Source organism: Chelonoidis abingdonii, chromosome 1 (assembly GCF_003597395.2).
Source record: "Chelonoidis abingdonii isolate Lonesome George chromosome 1, CheloAbing_2.0, whole genome shotgun sequence".
NCBI lineage: Eukaryota > Metazoa > Chordata > Testudines > Testudinidae > Chelonoidis > Chelonoidis abingdonii.
This window is the reverse complement of record NC_133769.1, coordinates 234544268-234551004: the sequence shown is the minus strand read 5'-3', so window position 1 is coordinate 234551004 and position 6737 is coordinate 234544268. Positions and strand designations below refer to the sequence as shown.

At 38.6% G+C, this 6737-nt stretch overlaps 1 protein-coding gene and 1 long non-coding RNA gene across 8 annotated transcripts in view; one reads left to right on the top strand and one right to left on the bottom strand.

The window, feature by feature from the left end:
• LOC142045898 (uncharacterized) overlaps positions 1 to 252 on the bottom strand; it is a 2687-nt gene extending 2435 nt beyond the window's left edge. Inside the window, exon 1 of the long non-coding RNA XR_012654805.1 lies at positions 89 to 252. This is a non-coding gene — a long non-coding RNA (uncharacterized LOC142045898). The remainder of the gene's footprint in view (positions 1 to 88) is intronic.
• The window catches only part of FRMPD4 (FERM and PDZ domain containing 4), a 497083-nt gene that overhangs the window by 389762 nt on the left and 100584 nt on the right, over positions 1 to 6737 (top strand). The window lies entirely within an intron of this gene.

Below are 6737 nucleotides of genomic sequence, written 5' to 3'. Positions count from 1 at the left end.
TCTAAGCTGGTAATTAAGCTTAGAGGAATTCATACTGGTACCCCATCTTTTGGACGCTAAGGTTCAGAGTGGGGAATTGTACCATGACATCATCCATCTCATTTTCCTTGATTCCTGCTTTACTAGTAACATTTACTTAAAGTCCAGGTCATCACTGAAACCCACAGTCACAGAGATATTGGTAGTGCATGATTTGCAATTGTAACATGTAAGCTCTCATTATTTCTGGTAATGTTCAATGGCTTTTGGGCTGTATTCAACTCAGTTGAGCTATTTCAAGGAAGAGACACAGCAGTCATGTTTATAATATTTCCTAAAAAAGGCAGGTCACATTTTTATGAATAACTGGTGGCTGCATTTTAAAAGGGGTCTCTTCAGGAGCAAATTAGGGAAAATTGGGAAAAGGATATGACTTGAAAACAAGTTCAGGCAAGGAGTAGGCAAACTGAATACCAAATACAGTAAGATCTAGTTAAAGAAAAGACTGTGCAACATTGTAGCAGTAGCTGCAGATCTTGTTTTTATTATACATCTGCTACAAATGCTGTGACTCTTAAATTCATCACAGATTAATTAGCTATCTCCCATACTGGGGGATAGCTTTAATGTCAACACAGACTTTTGTGTGTTTGAAGGAGGTGAACTGTGTTAACCTAAACATGTTATATGGTATAGAAATTAATTGCTGACTAAATGTATGAAGTCCTTGGAGCTTCTGTAGTATTACATTTCTCAGCAACATTTCTTATTTTTTTTAATTAATTTAAAACTTGCATCACCACAGGTAAACAAGTCAATATAGCTAACTCAGTTTTATCACGGTTAGGTAAATACTTTTTAATGAGTCATTTGTTTCCTAATGTAATGTGTATGTATGTAAGGGGTGTGTGTGTGTATTATGTATGTATCTAAGTATTTTGAAAATGTTAATATTTAGGACGTATGTGTGTTTTATGTGTATGCACATATATTTTATATATACATACACTCATTCTAAGATTGGCAAATTAAAGTATTTTTACCTAACAATATGTTTTAATTACGTTTACAGTGTCTGTGACCCAAGGCACCCCTGTACTCACATCCTACACACTCCTGCAATAATATTTGTTCAAAATATGCCTACTGAGGTATCATTTGAAAACTACCACCACAATGGAATAAATGTAACAACAATTTCATTGTGAAATATATGTAACAACATTATGTGTACAGATATAAACTCTCTCTCTCTCTCTGTAATATTACTAGGACATGTTTAAGACCAGACAGCCTAACATAGGTAAAGGTGATAAACAGGTTTGCCCTAGACAAAGCAATGAGTTTTTACCTCAGTTGCATATTAGGAGTAAACAGAGCCATCAAGCTAAACTAGCTGGGTTTATACTAAACTCCAGAGACAGAGAATTAACATGTCTCATGCATTCCAGCAGGGCCACCCAGAAAGGGGAGCAAGAGGGGCAATTTTCCCTGGGCCTCGCAGGGGCCCTGCAAGCCCTGGTCCAGTGGCGGTCCGGGTCTTCGGCGGTGGGGGGCCCTTCAGTGCTGCCGAAGACCTGGAGTGACTCAAGGGCCCTCCGCCACCGAAATGCCCTGCAAACCCTGGTCCGGCGGTGGTCCGGGTCTTCGGTGGCATTTCAGCAGCGGGCAACCCTTCAGTTGCTCCGGGTCTTCAGCGGCATTTTGGTGACGGAGGGCCCTTCAGTGCTGCCGAAGATGCAGAGCTAATTTGATGGTGTCAAGTTTGCAAATTAATTCCAGTTCTGCAGTTTCCCATTGAAGTCTGTTTTTTAAGGTTTTTTTATTGAAGAATGGCCACGTTTAAGCCTGTTATTGAATGTCTCTACCTTTATTTTTTTACTTGATATCATTTAATCCAAGCTGTTTAATAAACTTGTTTTGCTATCATTATAAATCATCAGTACTAGTAAATTCCGTAAAGTCTGTGCTTCTAGTAAGCTGACAAGTTGGAGCTACTACTTTTTCTGTGAGGATCTTGTGAGAGGGACTGGTACCTACAATAGGACAATTTGGGGGCTAATTCAGGGCTGGAAGGGTTTTAAGGTTAGCCTGCGTTTGGGTAACCTGGTTGCAGGGTCAGCTCCAGACACCAGCCTACCAAGCACGTGCTTGGGGCGGCACCTTGGGACGGGGCAGCATTCGGGGTTCGGCTGGGTGGCGCTGGGGGGACGCGGGGCCTTGGGAGGCTTGGCAGGGGCAGGCTTCAGCGGCACGGCGCTCAGGGGGGCGGGGACTTGGGCGCCGCGATGCTTGGGGGGGCGGGACGACGCAATGCTCGGGAGCGGGGCGGTGCTCTTTGTTTTTGCTTGGGGCAGCAAAAATGTTAGAGCCGGCCCTGCCTGGTTGTGCAAAGCCAGGGTGAGTCTTGTCAGCTGTTAGCAAGCTGTTGGGACCAGAGCTGTGAACCAAAGCTACACAGCCACAAGACACCCAGAATTACTTGGCAGACCTTAATGCCTTATTGGCCTGGCTGAACCCAAAATGTCACAGGACACATAAACATTTTCACCCAATATAGCAAACTCCACCTCTGCTGAATAAAAATAAGTTTGGCTATTAAAGGATTTGATAACAGCATTCTTTGCTTTAATAGCACTGTAAATGTAAAAATTCTCTCCTTTTATTAAAGTAGGCTCTAGTTCTTTCCATAAATAGTCTGTTTTTCTCTATTGCAAAACTCACTCATAAATCATGGCTTGTTTCTAGTTTCAGTTGTGTTTTCTTGGGGGTATTTTTCTTGGTATTTGGATGTTTTATTAGAGGAACACGTATTATTTTCACGTTAGAAAAAAAAGATGGAGTCTCTGAGACTAATTTACTGCTGTAATAACAGTATTTCAGTTTTTGCAGTATTCCACGAAAAGACTAATTGCAAATTGGAACAAGTGAGGATAGTTCAATCCATTATGTGATGTCAGTCCTATTTCATATTTAAGAGAAGTGACTGAAAACCATTTCTGAAGTAACCATTGCCTTGGCAAATTAGCATATCCTGCGGCATAACGATCTGGAAGGTTCTTTCCTGTAATTTTACAATTTCTTTTTCTCTCTAATTTTACAATTAAAGAAGTTGCATATTGAATTTAATCACTGCCGTGGGATTTAAATACAGGATGCATCTACTTTATCCATCTACCCATCATGGCTAAACATGCACACTGCTGTGGAGTTTCACTTGATAGACTGCATGTACTCACTTGATGGATATGGATGTCACTCTGTCATGGCAGGTAAAAAGGGATTCTTTCTTCAACAACAACATAGCAAAATAAATAAAATCAAATATAGTCAAGTACTACCATATATTTCTCCAAGATATTACATATTGGCCAAGACATTTGAAATCTACTTTTTCTAGTTGATCACATGTATGTTAAGTCAGTATTTCAGTAAACCAGTGCTTGTGGATTATTACTCTAGCCTGGTGTTTGTAAGTATAAGCTATACATATGTGTCTGCATGATGGTATTGTACTTGCAGCTCAGTGGATAAATCCAATAGCACCAGGTACTACATGTTTTGTTTCAGTGTTTGATGTGAACCATCATTGTTCTGAGCCTTGAGTTTTAGTATTGAACATGTTAGCAAACTCACAAATAGAAGAGGTGAAACCCATTGAAGTCAGTGGGTGTTCCGCCATTGACATCAAGGGGACAAAGATTTTTACATAATGGGCGCCTCGAGTCAAGTCGACTGAGAATAGAACTGGGAGTCAGGACACTAGAGTTCAATTCCTGACTGGCTGTGTGAGATTAGAGAAATCACATATGCCTCTTGATCACGCTAGCCTCAGTCGGTCATCTGTAAAATGGGTTGAAAAATGGTTACCCACCTTGTTAAAGCTCCTTAAGAGCTAAAGATGGGGAAATCATCTAAAATATTATTTGTTATTAAAAACTAAGATCAACCATGGAAGTTCTTTTTTTTTTTTTTAATAATTATGTCTGAAAAGAAATGGACACACATTCACAACTACCTTTAAAGAGCAGTAAACTGACCTACCCTATAAAGATTTGGGCACAAGCAGTGAACAAAGTTAAATGCAATAATCAAAATGTTCAGAACATGATCCCTTTATTCCTTTATTTTTATAAGCTCTCTTTCAAATGTATCAGGCTGGATATTTTGTAAAACCAGCAAATTGTCAGTAACTAACTCTGACCTTTTCAAAATTCCTGGATTTGATGTGTCATCCAAATGAAGTATTATGCCTCAGGTTACATCATCATGCCATGTTACTCTTTGGAAAGAAGAATTATCGCTGATAAATTTCAGGTCAGCTATTCAGTAACAAATTGCTATATGGTTAGTGAACACTATAGTTAGGACAAGGAGATGTGAAATGGCCATGCTAAGAGCAAAGAAATTGTGCAAAATGACTTTTTTGGATGGAACCAATAAGGATAGCTTTTATCTTTCTGGTCTGATGGAAACTGACTTACCACTTACCTGAAACTTAGACAAAATTAAATCTTACTGGGAATATGTAAAAATAATAAAATGCCGAAAACTAAGATTAAGATGCTTTAGAATCAATGTGTCAAGTATCAGAGGGGTAGCCGTGTTAGTCTGGATCTGTAAAAGCAGCAGAGAATCCTGTGGCACCTTATAGAGATCGTCAGATTCACCCACGAAAGCTCATGCTCCAAAACGTCTATTAGTCTATAAGATGCCACAGGATTCTCTGCTGCTTTTATAGAATCAATGTGACAAGCTGAAAGTCTGATTTTTATAGTCTTTCTCTCTCCTTGTTGTGCTTTGATAATATAATCTACATGGTAGTTAATCATGCTTTGGGGACCCCTCAACATGTACATGTAAGTGGGCAAGTTACAACGAAGCATCAGAAGATGGTAGAGTGTCTGATCTCTCTATTGATCAGGATACACTGGCAAGTAAATGACAGACATGGGTGGATTTAAGCAAGTGTAGTTTCTGAAACTATTTTTGTTTCCTTTTTAAAAATGAACTAGTTTTCATGGCAATGGTGTATCTTTAAGGGCCACATTTCCAAAAGTGCACACATTTTTCACACACCCATCTTAATTGCATAATGTGTGCATACAACTCAAGGACTTGCTGCTCACCTGCCTGTGTGTAAAACTCAAACTTTCACATGTGTATCAGATATTGCATTAATACGTTTTGCTCATGCTTATGAATTTTTTGCTTTACAATCAAAATTAAGGACTTCTCATGCCAATTCTTAGAGCTGGTCCAGAAATTGTTGTAAAAATATTTTCTTGCTTTTCAATGGACATTTTTTTTTCCAAAATTTTCTGACAAGCTCTACCAATTAACCAGCCAGCCAGAACCCAGAGAACTGCCAAAAGGGTTAAGCATAGAAAGACAACTTTTTAAGGTATATAGGTATTTGATTTCAATAAGAGTTAGATGCCTAATTACCTTTTAAAAATTTGGACCATAATTGAATTTCAGTGGCCAAAAAGGATGAATTCCCAGTTAAGGCAAATAATAGAAAGGAAAAAGGAGTAGCAAATACAAATGGTCAAAGATAGACTCCTTGTAAGAGAAAAGATTTGCTGAAACCTTTTAAAGGCACTCACCGTGGAGTCTGCCAGATATTTGAGGCAGAGAAGACTAGAATCCAACTGTGAAAGTTCTGTGTTCAGCCCAAACCTGTCTTTATATTGGGAGTGATGATAGACCTGCTCCAGCTGATAATACCCTTTTTTCCATTATTGAAATGTAAGAGAAACCTAATTTGAGCTTGTGCGTGTTTTTTTTCTTCTTAGTCAGTTTCCAGAGTTGATATTCTCTAGCTATTTGACTTTCCACTTGCACTGACATGTTCCAGCCTCCACTGGACTAGAGGAAGCAGCAGAAGCAGCAATAACAGGGAAACGTTTAGTCGGATTTTATTTCATACACAGTGCGTCCCTCAGGGATTCAATATTCTTACTTTGTCTTCATATTATACCTTATATAAAATAAGAATTTCAAAAATCAAACCTCAGAAATGAACCCAAAATGCAATAAAAACTGACAGCTTCTCCCCACAGGCAGGTTTGCTGTACAGTGTGTACCTAGTAACAGTATGTGATGAAACGTAAACTGTTTTGTTAGTTCTTGTACTTCTTTCCACAGGCTGGAGGCTCTGAACTATTTTACCTTGTCTGTAACAAAAAATCATTTTAGTCATTTGATTTCACTCTTATTTCCAGTAATTCAGTTTAATTAAACTAGGAGGCTCAGTGAAATCCAAGTTTGTACTGACTAGAGGTCAAAGAATAAAGAACTTGAGAGGCAAAATCTTGTCACCTCCTACTGCGAGATGTTACCACAGTATGACATCCACTTTTCTTTTATCTTTTCAGCAGGTCTTCTAGTCAAACCTCAGTGCGCAAAAAAGACATCTCTTTTTCTCACGGGGAAAATGGTACCATTGACTGAACATTCTTGTGTTTTTATACTTTACTTACAGAAATAGGAGCCATGAGGCTAAATCCCTGTAGTGAAATTTTCACTTCATCCATTCTGTTTCTCTTCAATGTTTTTTTTTCTGTGCATCATTACAATATGTCTGAGCCTCACGATTAAAATAAATTGATTTTCCATGGATATCCTAGCTAACAAAGGACTATATTCTCTGCTCGAAACTTTAAAGAGAATAACAACAACTCTTAGTTTTAGAAGACAGCTCAGAATATTAAAACCACTTGATCAATCTGTTTTGCTCTCCAGATACTCTTGAA